This window comes from Myxocyprinus asiaticus, chromosome 5 (assembly GCF_019703515.2).
Source record: "Myxocyprinus asiaticus isolate MX2 ecotype Aquarium Trade chromosome 5, UBuf_Myxa_2, whole genome shotgun sequence".
In the NCBI taxonomy this organism is placed as follows: domain Eukaryota; kingdom Metazoa; phylum Chordata; class Actinopteri; order Cypriniformes; family Catostomidae; genus Myxocyprinus; species Myxocyprinus asiaticus.
The window spans coordinates 17,063,985-17,082,170 of NC_059348.1; positions in this window are offsets into that span (position 1 = coordinate 17,063,985).

The window sequence follows — 18,186 nt, forward strand, 5'->3', positions numbered from 1 at the left end:
GCCCCTAAGTATCAAGTCAGGTCTGCAGTCGCTGTCTCGATCCAGATCCTCATGAGGGGAGAAATGAGTGACACAGACATAGAGCATGCGTCAAAATTTCTCGTACTTTATTGTTCAGCACAGCATTATACACTACCGGTCAAAAATTTTGAAAAACTTGACTGAAATGTTTCTCATGATTTTAAAAATCTTTTGATCTGAAGGCGTATGCTTAAATGTTTGAAATTAGTTTTGTAGACAAAAAAATATAATTGTGCCAACATATTAATTTATTTCATTATAAAACTAAAATTTAATTTAAAACAAAAGTTTTTGAAATTGATGACTTGGACCAAATAATAAAGAAAAGCAGCCAATAGGTGCCCAACATAGATGGGAACTCCTTCAATACTGTTTAAAAAGCATCCCAGGGTGATACCTCAAGAAGTTGGTTGAGAAAATGTCAAGAGTACATGTCTGCAAATTCTAGGCAAAGGGTGACTACTTTAAAGATGTTAAAATATAACACAGTTTTGATTTATTTTGGATTTTGTTTAGTCACAACATAATTCCCATAGTTCCATTTATGTTAATCCATAGTTTTGATGACTTTACTATTATTCTAAAATGTGAAGAAAAAATTATAATAAAGAATAAGTGTTTCAAAACTTTTGACCGGTAGTGTACATCTTTGTAAGAACAGGAAAAGTAGTACATTAACTACCTTTTCCAATGAAATCAATCATTACCTTATTTGGAGAAAGCATACATAAAGATTCTACATTAATTATGTAAATGAAACAAAATATTCTAGAACAGACGAGTGGTATTTAACCTTTAATGAGACACTCAGAGAAGAAAAACAGGGAACACTTTCCACATGATTTCCGTTACAGACATGCACACACACTACGAAAATAGGAACTGAGTACTAGCTGTCAAATGTCAGCTTAAACATATGTCAACTGAGAGGTCAACTCAGAGGTCAACTAAGAGGTGTTCCTTTTCTCACAGTGACATACTCAGGAAAGTACGTATATTCAGGGGCGGTGCTGTCCTTATCTGCATATCGCGGCGCCGTTTTGCGGCCCTCTTCAGCCAGTTGTGGCACGTTCGGCATAATGTGGCAGCCCGTTTCAGCTTATCGCCGCCCGTTTGGCCCTGTTTCGTGGCCGGCCCACCGGTAAAAGTCCCGGTTCTCCCTATGGCCAGTCCGCCCCTTCGTAGAGCTGTAGGTGGACTCGACTGGTGGTGAAAGGACTGGATGGATATATCATTCTGTCTGGTTAGGAACAGGTTTTTCTCAAATGATAAGCATTACAATGCAGAGTTCCAACATGCATGGAAAACCAGGAAACATCAGGGAATTTTAAAATAGGGATTTCCAGGCTTGGAAAAGTAACAGAAAAGAGGTAAATCTAAAATGAATAAATAAATAAATACAACCCCTGGCTTTGTGAAACATCCCTCAAACAAATTAAATTACATTATTTTAATTAATGTCATATTTTTTTCCATATCAAGTAGAGAACAAAAATTATGGAGTCATCAAAAAAAAATTAAAAAAAATAAATAAATAAAAAAATTTGTTTTTATTAAATTAGTACTTTGTTACTCCTCCTCTGGCTTTTATGATGGCCTGAATTCTTTGAGGCATGGACTTCACTAATGAAAAAAAAAATATTCTCCATCAAGCTGGTTCCAACTTTCGCGAATAGTGGTTGACAGATCAGCTTTGCAGGATGGAGCCTTGTCATGGACCAATTTCTTCCAATTTCCAGCATAAATTTTCAATCAGATTGAGATGCCTTTCCTGAAGAAAAGCTTTAATGCTCTGTGGTAAGACGCATTATCATCCTGAAAAATGACTTCATCATTACCAAAAATCTATTTTCTCTCGATGGAATGAAAAGTGTCTAAAAGTTCAATGTACGCCTGTGTATTGACTGTTGAGGTTATGATTGCCATCTCTCCTGGTCCTTTATCTGACACGCAACCCCATATCATAAATGACTGGGGAAATATGATTGTTTTCTTCAGGCAGTCATCTTTATATGTTTCATTAGAACGGCACCAGACAAAAGTTCCAGCATCATCACCTTGGCCAATGCAGATTTGTGATTCATCGCTGAATATTACTTTCATCCAATCTTCCACATTCATGATTGCTTCTCTTTAGCCCACTGTAGCCTTGTTTTCTTCTGTTTAAGTGTTAGTACTGGTTTTCGTTTGGCTTTTCTATATGTAAATCCCATTTCATTTAGCTGATTTCTTACAGTTCTGTCACAAACATTGACTCCTGTTTCCGCCCATTTGTTTTTCATTTGTTTTGTTATGCATTTTCTATTTTCAAGGCATATTGCTTTGAGTTTTCTATCCTGACGCTTTGACGTCTTCCTTCATCTACCCGTATGTTTTTCTTTTATAACCTTGCCATTTTGTTTATACTTGCACCAAATTTTAGACACTGCTGACTGGGAACAACCAACTTCTTTTGCCACTCTCAGTGTTGGATTTCCTTCTTGAAAGAGTTTTATAATCCTTTCCATTGTTTCAATTGACAATTCTCTTGTTGGAGCCATGTTTTCTTTCAATTAGCCAACAGCTCGTTAAGGTCTGTAAGCACTCTCTTTTAACTGCAGACTAATTAGCATTTTTAGAAATGCAAATTACAAGGTGATTCCAACATTGAGTGATTCCATAATTTTTAACTTCACTTGATATGGAAAAAAATATGCCATTAATTAAAATAATGTAATTTAATTTGTTTGAGGGATGTTTCCACGAAGTCAGAATGTTCAGCTATTAAACAAAACTTTTTTGTCATATCTGTGATTTGTTTATTTGCTACAAAGTAAAAAAGCTGGATGAACATCCTCTAAGTGTGGTGATTTCATAATTTTTGCCAGGGGTTGTAAAAATTTCTATTGGCTAAAAATTGTTCTGTAAATTAATTTTACAAATCCTTATCCAGTAATTCAAGAGACCAGAAAAATCAAGGATAAATCATGGAAATTCACTGGTCAAAAAGTGTGGGAAACATGTACAAAGATTGTTAGGTATTCCAAATCATATGCATGGTTTGTATTATAGGGAGAATACAGGGCAATTTCATATACTGTATATATATTTATATAGAAATTAACTTCACAATTATGGGGCAATATTTCCCCTCTGCATTTGATTCTCCGGGCAGTTTTTAACTTTGAGGCTAATTGGTTTCTAACTATACAAAAAACATAATGCAAGACATCTTTTCAGGTTAAATACCAAAATAAACAGTAATACATGTAATATATTAACCATAACAAGATATAAAATGCATAACTAATCCTTGAATAGAATATTAAGACCTATATTAGATGGTACAAAAAATAAACAAAAACAAACAGAGTAATTCATTATGAGGGCATATTTTGCCCCAACATTTTAAATTATTTTATCAATACTTTTTTGTAACTTTCAGTGGCATAATTACAGTATATATTTTTTGTACACATACAAGACGTAAGGCTTCACTGTCTTTTTTAGGGTATGGCTTTTTTTTACTTTTAACTGTACCTGTTTTTGCAGTCCAACCAATTTTTGGAATGTACATATCATCAAAAATAACTTTAAAATCTTGTTCCACCTTAACTGGATTCTCTAAATACTGTTTTGAAACGTTTGTGTGCATCTTACCATATAAGGCGCATTGTGTACAAAGGAAATGGTCTTCTGTATATCTTTCACCACCTACTGTACATTGTTCCAGCAGCGGAAAGGAATAATCCTGTTTGTGGTGTTCTGTCCCGCCTGTTGCGGCTTCTGCACATTTGCAATTAAAAGTAAAAGTTATTTCTTCAAAGGAAGAAATAGGAATGAATAAAGGAATGAATTCCTATACGAACTATGTAACAACTTTATTGCTGCCTGGTTTTTACAGTAAATGGAGCATAATAACTGCACTTGTGGATTCAATTTTGATGCAAGTTCTGGTTTTCCAAGATTTTGTTGTCAGTACACCTTTAACAGAAGCAGGGTAATAAATTAAATGCAGTGTTAGTTTTTTTTTTCTTTCTTGAAAAGTTTTAAAACTGAAACTGATTTACTTTATGAAGTCTTTTGCTCAGTTGGTCCATGCAGTTATTCTGTCAAAAAAAAAAAAAAAAAAAAAACACGTCAATTAAACTTTCCCCTAAAGACACCTTTCACTACTTCCATTTCAAGTGACCTCTTTCTAACTTTATATAAGCCGTTCTATTTACAGGATTCTGCTCAGTGAAAATTACCTTTGTTCTAAGGAAATATATTTTGGCATGGCAAATCTCTTTTGATGCCATTTACAGCACTCTGAGCAAAACTGATGCAGTCAAAGTAATTTTCAGTAATATTGCAGAATTGGGTACAACAGGGCTAAAGGCTCCATGGTGTAAAAGGCTCCTATGACTTTATTTTTTTTTTTATCCCAAAACGCTAAATAGCAACAAAAACTATACCACAGTACTTTCCTAAACACCTGTTTGACACTATACACTTCTCACTGCATGAGATTTGTGTGTATGGTGTCAAAAAGTTGATTTTGAGGCAATTTGATCGAATTTTTATTATTTTTTAAATGTTGCAAATTTATGTAGCTAATGAAAATCCCTGAAATTAACATTTCTTTTGAGACAAAATATTTATCATTTTCATTTTTAAGGTCATTAAATCAAGCATTTTTCAATAACTGTCCAATAAGTGAAAGGATAGCATTTGGGGTACCCTACACTTCTCTAAGCAAACTGACAAAAGTACCATTTAAATAAGTAGTTAACAAAATTATACTGATGTTTTATTCATAAGTTAATTTTCAGTAAAGAAAACACATTAACAATCTAAAATATAACACTAAGAGACTGATATTATACTGTACTGGTAGAGGTGCTAATAAAAACGTCATACCCCACCTACTGGACAGATGTAAGCTATACAAGCCAAATTACACCAAAGCCCTAAAAAAAAAAAAATCCATTAGTAATACAAACCATTTTCTATTTACATAGAATTACTCTTGATTATGACTTGCTTGCTTGTTGTTATATAGTATAGAGACTTGTTTAAAAAAAAAAAAGTCTTTATGCTCTAAAGTACACATGAACAACTCATGTCCAAATTTAAAATAATTAGTAATGTAAACCATCAAGGACATAGAATATAGTAATGTGCATGTAACAAAATTCAGCATAACTAAAGTACAAGCTGGACTAAATCACATTTGAGTCACTTACAAAAGCTCAACATTACTAGGTCACATATCATGGCATGCCACAAAAAGTTTAAGCAGTTCACCCAAAAATTTTAATTCTGTCATAACTTACTCACCCTCATGTTGTTCCAAACCTGTATGACTTTCTTTCTTAAGTGGAACACAAAAGGACAAGTATTGACAAATGTCCTGGTCCGTCTTTTCAAAACAATGAGAGTTGATACAGTAACTCAGTGAGAAGTTTTTAAAAGAACCCAAAAGCACAATGAAAGACCTCCATATGACCCGTGTGTCATATTCCAAGCAGGGTTCGTACACATTTTGACTAGTAAATTTCCATGACTTTTCCATGAATTTCCAAAACTCTTTTGCAGCATTTTCAAATGTTTTTACTAAGGTTGTCGATTTAATGTGTTAATTCGGTGCGATTGATTATATATAAAAATAATGCGTTAAACAAATTAATGCAGTTATTCATGTCCCTGGAGTGTAATAAGGAATATTTCTACCATTGGAGCAATTCAAGCTTGAAGTACTGCCCGTTTTCAGCAGGGGGCAGTTAGTGAAACTCCAGATGTATGGGCAAAGCACAACTGTAGAACAAACCACACTCAGGCATGCTTGACCCTTGCGAAATCACAAGATGAGGATGCATTCTTGTGTTGGAATGAGCGCAATTCTGAATACACATCTCAAGACGTTTCAAACCACGTTTATCTTGACACAGTGAATAAAAACTGTGTTTATGGCGTGACACAACCAAAGTGAGATGCCCCAAAAGAGTTTATCTGATGCACGTTTACATTGATGCGTCCTTAGAAAAGTCCTTATAAATAAATATATCTCTGATTGCTGTGGACTGTAGGCCAGTGACAGGATTATGTTCAATAATATGGAAATAAATATATTGCCTTCTAAAGCCACTTTTTGTCTTATCAATGCTTTACTCGTCTGCCTCAATAATGTAATGCATTTTAATTACCTGAATTATTATTTTTATAATTATTTAGATATAACTATTTATAATTATTTGATCATTATATATTATTGAATTATTGTTATTTGAGGGGCTTTCTCAGCAAAAATGTATATATGCGATCAACTGCAATTAATTAAATTAATTATTTGCCATATCATGTAATTAATTTGTTTAATTTTTAATCCATTGACAGCCCTAGTTTCTCCCCATTTGTGAAAAATAAAATTCAGCATTGTGTATATAACAGTCAAAACAACATACACCTTACACAATACCACTAAAGCAATGATAAAGCATTTGTTTTGTAATAATTCAATAGCCTAAAGTTTTATTTTATTTTTTTGCTGAGAGCACATTGTTTTTGCCTTGTCTTGTCCCCTCACCACATCTTTTGGATGTCTCACTGTCAGCTTTTTAATGCTTACTTTTTTTTTTACAAGCCACTTTTTTCCTATTCAAAAGAATAGTGGAAAATATGCTGGTATATAGGCTATGCATGTACAGTAAAATGTTAACCGCTGAATTTAACGTTAATTAAACTCTGAGCACCTCCTGAGATGGTTTGAGATTATATGCAGCGCTCACAAAAGACAAAATTCTTGCAAACTGTTTTCGGCCACTGACACAGAGAGAGAACTTCTTCAAATGCACATTCTGTGTAAACTGCGAGTCAGACATGCACATAGACAGCTTTTCTTTCATTTGTTCTTCAAAATATAAACCGTCATGTATAATACAGAATCGTTCAGTACTAAAGGAAACAGAATTGCGTTTAATATTAAATCCACAAGGGACGTACTTTGTCCCGTATTTTAGCGCCTCACATCCAAACTGCTGAGAATGTTTATATACCCTATAGGCTCTATATATATTTGCATTTGCATCAGTTTCACACAGTTTTCAATGTTAATAATTACAGATTAGAATGGAAAACAAATTGAGAAATAGACTTGAAACAGACACCTTTCACGGTAGAGCCCTCATATCTGCTGTTGCTCCACCGGTACACGGACACAAAACTTGACAGAAGCAACTGGGGAAAAGATCAAGGGACATAAATGACAATAAGTGCACATCTTCTCTCAGGTTTTCCATTAAAAACAGGAGAATGTAGGTGTTATTGAGACTTTTAATGATTGCTCACCATGAAGTGGACAATTAACACTGCTCAGCCTCACAAGCAAACATCACCATAAGCTTAATTAACATGGTGAGCTATTACATACAAAGCTTTAATAAACTCAGCAAAAAAAAAAAAATAAAAAATAAAAAAAAACTTTCAACTGCTTTTATTTTCAGCAAACTTAACATGTGTAAATATTTGTATGAACATAAAAAGATTCAACAGCTAAGACATAAACTGGACAAGTTTCACAGACATGTGACAGAAATGGAATAATGTGTCCCTGAACAAAGTGGGGGTCAAAATCAAAAGTAACAGTCAATATCTGGTGTGGCCACCCGCTGCATTAAGTACTGCAGTGCATCTCCTCCTCATGGACTGCACCAGATTTGCCAGTTCTTGCTGTGAGATGTTACCCCACTCTTTCATCAAGGCACTTGCAATTTCCCGAACATTTCTGGGGGGAATGCCCCTAGCCCTCGCCCTCCGATCCAACAGGTCCCAGATGTGATCAATGGGACTGAGATCCGGGCTCTTTGCTGGCCATGTCAGAACACTGACATTCCTGTCTTGCAGGAAATCAAGCACAGAACGAGCAGTATGGCTGGTGGCACTGTCATGCTGGAATGTCATGTCAGGATGAGCCTGCAGGAAGGGTACCACATGAGGGAGGAAGATGTCTTCCTTGTAATGCACAGCACTGAGATTGCCTGCAATCTCAGCAAGCCCAGTCCAATGATGCTGTGACACACCACCCCAGACCAACCAGAAATTTAAGTCATCTTTCAAGTGAAAATCTTGACGTCCATTGGGCGGTCATTAGCGTTACCGAGAAGCTTGTTGGCATGTGCGGTCATGCGAGAACTTGCATTGTTTAGCGCTAAAAAATGCAGATTCTCACATACATGCTCATGCGACTGAAAGGGGGAAGAAGCAGGATTTATATGAAAGGTATAAACAACCTTAAATCTTTAAAGTCTACTGAAAACAGTCTCCCACCATTTTTCTGCTCTATCAGCTCAAGGCAAGTTTTTGCTCAAAGTGCCTGTTGCTCTCGCAGAAAACACTGTGATTAGACACTTAAACGTTGAATTACACGAAAGATTCTACATACATGAGACGAAGCAAACATATATGTGATGAATTAGCCCATGAAGTAGATAATCACATCAGATCTGTTCAAAGATTTTGTATTAAAGATACAAAAACGTATTAACTAGAGCAACAAGTACCTCATTGTACTCTCATCATAAACTCAAGAAGGAAGTTTGGCCAGTTCACGCATGCACACAGAGATTGCTAAAGTCAACAGAAAAGCTTGGTATTCAATCTTTAAATAAAGAAAGGCAATTTTACAAAATAAAGAAATATTTATATACATGTATAAATGCTTTTATCATATAAAATACTTTATATGAAATGAACAAGTAAGCAAACTGTATTTAACTTATGGTGAATTTTGATATTTAATTCATAAATATTTTGGACTACCTGCCATAATGCAATTGGCATCATTGCAAAGCAGTTTTACGACATTGGAGAAATGCCTCTATACATTAATTCTCTGCTTCATTTTATGCACAATGCACATGACTGACATGAGAATAGGTGCACTTACAGGTTTTACTCGGTGATTACGCATCAAGTTGTTTTGTGTAATTTAATAAACGTCCCTAGAAGAGCAAACTAGTTAGTTAAAACATGGTGACAATTCCCAGCAGCTCTTCTGCATTCCTGTCCTACAGTCTCGCTGTCTAATGGACTCTTCCATTGGGAATGCACCTAGTTTTATACAAACTCTTACTGCCCTCTACTGGACTAGATGACATCAATACTCATTACATCCCCTTTCCTTTACATGTTAAGAAATAAGGAAAATTACCAAGATCTTTTAACACACATCACCACACATACATAATTCCATAAAATACCAATGAGTAGACAAGAATTCAATATCATCACAACAAGTAAAACACATTCCAATATTCTTTGCATCAAAGACAATTCATATTCACAATTCAAAAACACAATTCATATACTAATAGTCCACTCAATTCTCCCCACATTTAACCATGACAGATTATAAAGTTTGTTTTGTTTGTTTTTTACTGTCCCTCTATCCACAAGTCCATTCTAACAGGGTTTTATTGAGCCCTAGTAGACCTGCATAACACTGGAACTTCAGTAATTGTTTTAGATAGAGAAGGTTCAGGAGATGGCATTTCATGAGGTTCAGAGGCCTGCTGTTCAAACGACTGTGGAAATTCAGGAAATTGCGTTTCAGGAGTTGGTACTTCATAAGGGTGCAGTTCAGAATTGAATGATTCTGTGAAAGTATCTTGAGACTTAAGCAAACTCCGTCGATTTCTCCTTAGAATATGTCCATCTTCAGTCTGAACAATATACAACCTGGGATTTACCCCTTTTAAAACTGCAGATTTTTTCTTCCATGATGCCGGTTCTTCAATTCTCACCACATCTCGTTCTGCAAGAGGTTTCAGGCTCTGAACTGCTTTATCATGGTACACTTTTTGCTTCCATTTCAAAAGCTGCATGTGTTTCCATGCCTGGCTTTGGTTTTTTCTTTTAGATGCCACATTTGGCAGCGTGTCACGCAGCTTTCGATTCATAAGGAGTTCGGCAGGAGATGATCCACAACCCAGAGGAGAAGAACGATAACATAAGGCCAGATACGGATCCGAGTTACTCTCAGCTGCCATTTTTAAGTCTTTTTTACAATTTGAACACCCTTCTCAGCCTTCGGGTAAAGAGGACTCGCAGTAGTGTGTTTAAAAACCATAATGCTCTGCAAAAATATTAAATTCTCGACTATCATACTGTGGGCCATTACCACTTTGCACAATCTGTGGTATTCCGTGCCTTGCAAACATGCTTTTCATGTGATGAATCACATCAGTTGCCGTGGTATGTCAAAGCTGTGCAATTTCAGGATAATTTGAGTAGTAATCGATTACTAGCAAAAAGTCTTTACCGTTCACATGAAAAAGATCGGTTCCAACCTTTTACCATGGCTCCACAGGTACATTGGTTCTTCGGGTTGCTTGTAATGCTGTCTGAGACAGGTGTCACACTTACTGATTAATGCCTCAATGTTGAGATTAATCTCAGGCCAATAAATGGCTTGCCTCGCTCTTCTTTTGCATTTTCAAAGCCCAAGTGCTCCTCATGTATTCGGCGAAGCATGTTCTGGTGCATTGATCTTGGAATAACAGTTCTATTTTTTCTCAACAGCAATCCATTGACCACACTCAACTCTGCCTGAATGGAAAAATACTGTGGACACTTGCCTTTTGTCCATCCTTGCTGAAGATTGATCATTACCTTCTGCAGTACATCATCTTTAGCTGTTTCTTCTGCTATCAGTTTCAACATCTCATCTGAGACTGGTAGAGATGCAGCAATCATGCTTACATGTCTTTCAACTTCCTTTGAGATGTCACAGACTGTGGAGGATACAGGGGCTCTGCAACAATGAGATATTTACCAGGTGTATACAGTAAATTCGTACCATAACTTTGCAGCTTCATTATCAGATGTTGAATTCAAGGTGACATATCATTCAGGTTCTTTTTAATAATGGAGATTAATGGTTTGTGATCAGTCTCTGCTGTAAAGGTAGGTAATTCATAGATATCCATGAAATTTATCACAGCTGAACAACAAACCCAAGGTTTCTTTTTCAATTTGAGAGTTTTTTTTTTCTGTCTCTGTTATGGAATGAGAAGCATATTCTGGTTTCCAATCATCATCATGGGCCTGTAGAAGCACAGCACCCAAACCATCCCTAGAGGTGTAAGTCAAAATCGTAGTTTTACGAGCTGGATCAAAAAAATGAAATAAGGACAGGTTCAAACGTAAGCATCTCCTTCAACATTTTCCATTCCTTATTATGCACGGCAGTCCACACAAAGTCTTTGTCATTTTGAATCAACCTTTGTAGATGTTTTAGCTGAAAGATTAGGGACAAACTTGCCAAGGAAATTCACCATGCCCAGGGCACGTAACTCCCTCTAAACCTTCAATAATGGTTTCCATGGCGTGATGAAAAATTTCTGGGGCTTACATAATTCCAAATGGAAGCCTAAGAAAACAATATCTTCCAAAATGTGTATTGAATGTACAGTATTTGATACTCTCAGAATCCAGTCTGATCTGCCAAAAACCATGAGGAGTGTCTAATTTACTAAAAAACTTGGCACCTGACATTTCACTAGTGATCTCCTCATGAGTGGGAATCTGATAATGCTCTCTTTTGATGCTCTCATTAAGGTATTTCGGGTCCAAGCACACTCTTAAGATACCATTGGGTTATTTAACACACGTAAATGGAGTTCACCCAATCTGTAGGTCCATTGTATAACTCCTAATGGTGTCATTTGATCCAGGGGTGTTGGTACTCGCCGGGGAGCATGCACAACTGGCTTAGCATCTTCTTTCAACTGTATTTTATAGCTGAATGGCAAAGTTCCATGACCAGTAAAAATATCTGAAAATTGTTTCACAATGTCATGTACTTTGTCACAACCCATCTGTAGAGACACATTTTACTCATTAATTTGATAGACTCTCTTGACCAGCTTAAGTCCTTCACAAGCCCTATCTCCAAAGAGAGACTCATGTCCATAAGAAACTACAACAAACATCATATTCCAAGTCTTTCCTTTTACTTGAACCTTCAGCCGGCACACTTCATGTGTCTCAATCGGTTGTCCGTTGCAGGCTTTGAGTGGGACTACACATCTTTAAAGGTCTCTCTTTTAACGTTTTCACATCCTTGATACTAATTAAGTTAGCCTTTGCCCCAGTATCCAATTTGAAAGGCACAATAGTCCCATTAACAACTAGAGGAGCAATCCACTTATCAAAATCTTTTACCTGTGCATATTTTACCTCTTGTTGTGACACCGTCTGAACATAAAATGAATCACTCAACGTGTCACGGTCATCTGTGTCATCCACTACATGCACTACATGTTTTCACTTTTTTTTTTAAAAAACACATTTTTGCATAATGATTTGGGCCAAAGGCTGGGCACCGTCTGGGCTTATGTTTGTCTCCACAGCGTTTGCAGTAGAATGCTTCTGTTTCTGTATCTTTGCCTGGAGCGTCCCTTTTTCCTGAATGAAATATTGTCAACGTCAGCGTTAAATGAGCAATATGTAATATATTTACTGTATTAAAGCATAAAATTATCATAATATGTTATCAGAGATTTAGGAAACATGCTAAGTTGAAATACTGGCTTCTCCGAAAACATACAGCAGTATATTCTACATTGAAATGTCTGTTCCGGGCCGGAATTTCTGTTTGTGTTTTGGCCTGTGTGATCCCGCCCACTGCCCATTTCCCAAAAGTATTTAGACACCCCGGGTTGCCAAATTTGAAACATGGATTTGCCATGGAAGCCAGCAATACATCTAGCTAACATTACAGAGTTATAAAAAATCCACATGAGCTGGTTTATAATTTGCAAACAATAAAAACATTGCAAACGTATACATTAGCTGATCAACTTAATGTAAGGCTCGTCGCTTGCCATTGTCAGTTTGCTCGTTCCTGTTGCGTGTCCTCAACCTGGCAACCCACGTGAACTTAGAGTCTCTGGGGGGGACAACTCTCTCCAATATTTTGAATTTGGACTGCAGTACAAAGGACAACGCTTGATGTCAATGTTACATATTGCTCCTTTAAGAGAGGCCATCCAAAGAACTGCGGCAACATCAAACTTCAGCAATTGCTGTCTCGCTAATTCACTGGACTGACACAATTTTACAGCATTGTCTAATGTAAGTTGGGGTTCTCTTAACAGTCTTTCTCGGAGTTCCTTATCACATATAACAAACACAATCTAATCCCGAATCATTGACTCTTGTAATTCATTAAATTTACATTAAGCTGAATAAGTAATTCATTAAGTTTTAGCTTTGATCTTAAGTTCTGTGAGAAAACTGTCTCTCCTTCATGTTGCATACGTGTTCGAAAAACATACCTTTCGTATGCCTCATTCTTCTTTGACAGGCAGTGGGCATCACATTTTTCTAATACCTTGTCCAGTTTCTTCTTATCTGCCTCTTCAGCCAAAGTAAACGTGTTATACACTTCCACTGCATCTGCTCCTGCAATAGTAAGTAGCATGGCAATCTTTCTTTCATCAGTAGCATCCACTTGACCAATAGCTGCAACATACACCTCAAACTGCTGTTTGAAACTCCTCCAGTTTGCGTCGACATTTCCAGTCAATTTCAATAAATCTGGTGGTTTAATCGCATCCATTGTTTGAAGAACCCCACTCTTGGTACCATGTATTGTTTGGTTGTATTAAATCAAAGTCATTCAAATTATTGTGCTCTGTTATTTATTCCTCATCACACACTCAGCACATGTAAATTACATTGTCTCTTCCACTGGGAATGCACCTAGTTTTATACAAACTCTTACTGCCCTCTAGACTAGATGACATCAATACTCATTACAACCACTTTACTAAAAAAGTACTGTTGTGTTTCCATAGTACAGTGCTTAGATCAAAAGTTAATAATGCCATGGAACTTTGATTTATGTACTGAATGACTACCATGGTACATTTCCAGAAACATACCACAGAAGTACCATGGTCCAATGTAATATATATACACACACACACTGGCAGCCAAACGTTTGGAATAATGTACAGATTTTGCTGTTTCGGAAGGAAATTGGTACTTTAATTCAACAAAGTGGCATTCAACTGATTACAAAGTATAGACAGGACATTACTGATGTAAAAAACAGCACCATCACTATTTGAAAAAAGTCATTTTTGATTAAATCTAGACAGTCCCCATATCCAGCAGCCATCACTCCAACACCTTATCCAGGGGCACGTTCAATCTCAAAACGGTGTACCGTTTTGCTACGGTTTCCGGGTTGAACAACATGTTTCCTCGAAACAGTGTGAAACAGTGTGCAACGTGCTTTGAGGTACGTTTTCTCTCATTTGGTGGGTGTGTCAGAGGTGTTATCCAATCAGCAGTGACGTGTAAACCCCGCCGTATTAAAAAGGCAGTGCGCACAATGAATCCAACTAAAGTCCTTTATAAATGTGTCCACTGCAGCTTGGTTTATGCAACAACTGAAGACATTAGAAGAAATGTTTGCCTTGTCATCCTGAAATGCGAGGCAAATTTTGGATCACCATAATTAGGAACCACAGTTTCCACATATCCCTTCACTCGATTGGAATGTTCTCTGCTATTCTGGACGGCAAGGGCAGTGACTGTAACATCGAGCGTATTTTGTAGTATTAAACACGTATTTAAACCGATTTCATCAGGCTCCTAAAATTCTTTGAAAAGAACACAAAGAATGGCCTTCTCAGCTGCCATATTTGCAACGCCTGCATAACACATCAGGGTGTTCAACGCACCAACGTTTCTGTTTAAATAAACGTTTTGCTACGTTTTGTTGGGGTTGAACGTGCCCTTGAGTAATCATGCTAAATTGCTAATTTGGTACTAGAAAATCACTTGCCTTTATATCAAACACAGTTGAAAGCTATTTGGTTTGTTAAATGAAGCTTAACATTGTGTTTGTTTTTGAGTTGCCACAGTATGCAATAGACTGGCATGTCTTAAGGTCAATATTAGTTCAAAAATGGCAAAAAAGAAACAGCTTTCCCTAGAAACTCATCAGTCAATCATTGTTTTGAGGAATGAAGGCTATACAATGCTTGAAATTGCCAAAAAACTGAAGAGTTCTTACAAAGGTGAACACTACAGTCTTCAAAGACAAAGGACAACTGGCTCTAACAAGGACAGAAAGAGATGTGGAAGGCCAGATGTACAACTAAACAAGAGGATAAGTACATCAGAGTCTCCAGTTTGAGAAATAGACGCCTCACATGTCCTCAGCTGACAGCTTCATTGAATTCTACCTGCTCAACACCAGTTTCATGTACAACAGTAAAGAGAAGACTCAGGGGTGCAGGCCTTATGGGAAGAATTGCAGAGAAAAAGCCACTTTTGAAACAGAAAAACAAAAAGAAAAGGTCAGAGTGGGCAAAGAAACACAGACATTGGACAACAGATAATTGGAAAAGAGTGTTATGAATCTTAACCCCATTGAGCTTTTATGGGATCAGCTAGACTGTAAGGTGTGAGAAGTGCCCGACAAGACAGCCACATCTATGGCAAGTGCTACAGGAAGTGTGGGGTGAAATGTCACCTGAGTATCTGGACAAACTGACAGCTAGAATGCCAAGGATCTGCAAAGCTGTCATTGCTGCACGTGGAGGATTTTTTGATGAGAACTCTTTGAAGTAGTTTAAGAAGTTCTGAACATTTTTTTCAAATTGTAATAGTAATTTTTCACATTATTAATGTCCTGACTATACACTGTGATCAGTTGAATGCCACTTTGGTGAATAGAAGTACCAATTTCTTTCCATAAGAGTAAAATCTGTACATTATTCCAAACTTTTGGCCGCCAGTATATATATATATATATATATATATATATATATATATATATATATATATATATATATATATATAATTTAAATAACATGGATGACTGCTGTGACTTGCTAAGTGTAATTTCATAGCTAACATTGTATTTATCCTAAATACACACAATTTAATAGTATGTTCATTCTTTCAGCATAATTGTGTAAAATTAGAGTTTGATTAGAAATAGAGCCTAGTAGGGATGTTAATGTCGGCTAACCGATAAACCAGCATTAACAATTTGCTCGACTAATAATTTCGGTTAAAAATTAACTGAGAGGTTAATTCAAGAAATAACAGAGATGTGATTTCATGGGTTTTACATGTAAAGCATGTTATGTACACAAGGGAGACTGTTAACACGTAAACCACAGTTTTCCTCTCAGTCGCTGTGGACTGTAGCGCGATGACATAGTTGATTTAATCCACTACGTACTTGACTTCAATGACGTACTGGATGTTTTTCATGTGCATATGCACAGCTACATATTATATTAGATTCTTTTTACAATATTATGTTATTTAGTGTTGTCCGTGTGGCATTTAGCCTATCCGCAGTTTTGTTTGACAGGTTATATTGGCTACTAAAAGTTAGTAGTTTAAGTTCTGCCAGTAGACATCTGTATAAGCTTTAATGTTTAAATTTATCCATATAACAAATGATATTTTCTCTCTGGCAGCTTCAAAGTTTGGTGTTTATTTGAAATACTGGATATATGTGTGACGCTCCTGTTCTATCCGCTCCGTTCGGGACTGGAACCGGCATCTCCAGCATGGGAGACAGGTGTGTTAACAATGAGGCTAAAGGCTACAGCCTCTAGCATCAGTCTCTAGTGCACCTCTTGAGGTCAGGAGAGTGAGGTTTGTACACATTACACAGCTATCTATCAGCTGGCTCCCCGTTACACTCACCCCCCTAAACCTCACTCCCATCCAGGTCACGGCACCATTGTGACGCTCCTGTTCTACCCGCTCCGTTCGGGACTCGAACCGGCATGGGAGGCGGGTGCGCTAACAAGGAAGCTAAAGGCTACAGCCCCTAGCGTCAGTCGCTAGTGCACCTCTTGAGGTCAGGAGAGTGAGGTTGATACACATTACACAGTTATCTATCAGCTGGCTCCCCGTTACATATGCATTGTTTGGTATTTTTTCTCCACAAAACTACTTGTGCCGTACTGAGATATACCATCGCAGGATGCATAAAGACACATTTTTTATTCTTTTTATTCCTGTCATCTTAAGTACATAAGACATGTTATATTAAAATAAGATTTTAATCCCAAATCAAATTAAAGAAGAAATAAGACTGTGTGTTCTCGAAACAGAATCAAATGAATTAAAAAACAACATAATAGTTATCATCCATACCAAACAAATTCACTCCAAATAGTCAGCAACTTCTCATATTCTTTAGAAAACTAAAATCCCCGGTGCTCAAAAGTTATTAGTACGTTATACTAAACTACTAATATATATATATATATATATATATATATATAAAAAAAAAGTTTAAGGAAATACAATCATTATTGCACTCTCTCACTTTTTATTTACACATAACGCTACATACTGTACACACTGAATAAAATGTTTGCATTAAAAACATCCAGTATATCACGGCTCCGAACATACGTAATGGATGAAAGTATTGACTTGTTGACAAAACATATTGTCATGACTCATGCCTGTTCGGTCACTTGTTTGAATCATGGCTCATCGGTTAACCGATTAACCGATTAATAACCGGTTAATACTGGCGATTACCCGGTTAAAAGAATTTGCCAAAATTGGCATCCCTAGAGCCTAGTAAAAATATTCTGTTCAAAATTGACATTTACCTTGATTTTCCTTTTGTTTTCCTCAAGCATGCTCTTCACTGACACTTTTGTCGACTTAACAAATAAAAAAATCTTTATTAGGGAGTGGTGGAACTGACGCCACAACTGTGGTACAGTCGTATTTTTGTTTTTTAAACGGATTATTGTTTATATATTTATTATCTAAATTATTTTCACTCAAAAAATATTGAAATGGTTCATGTTTATTTTAATTTTTGTTTATATATATATATATATATCATAGATTTAATTTGTTTTGATGGAATTTGTCAGTTTCATTGATTATGTATTATAATAACTTTTATGATCACAAACAACCAGTCATTGTAAGTGAAAGTAATTATGTACAGCATACTAAATTATTTTTCTTGATCAAAAAGTCCAAATGTAAAGGATGATCTCAAAGACAATATTTCTATGTCCAGTTTATGTTAGTTTTGAGCTCGCTTTCTTGACTCTCATTTCTGTTTCATCATTACAGGTAAGACAAGAAGACATGGACTTCATTAGTAGTTTACACACTAATCAGATGTTA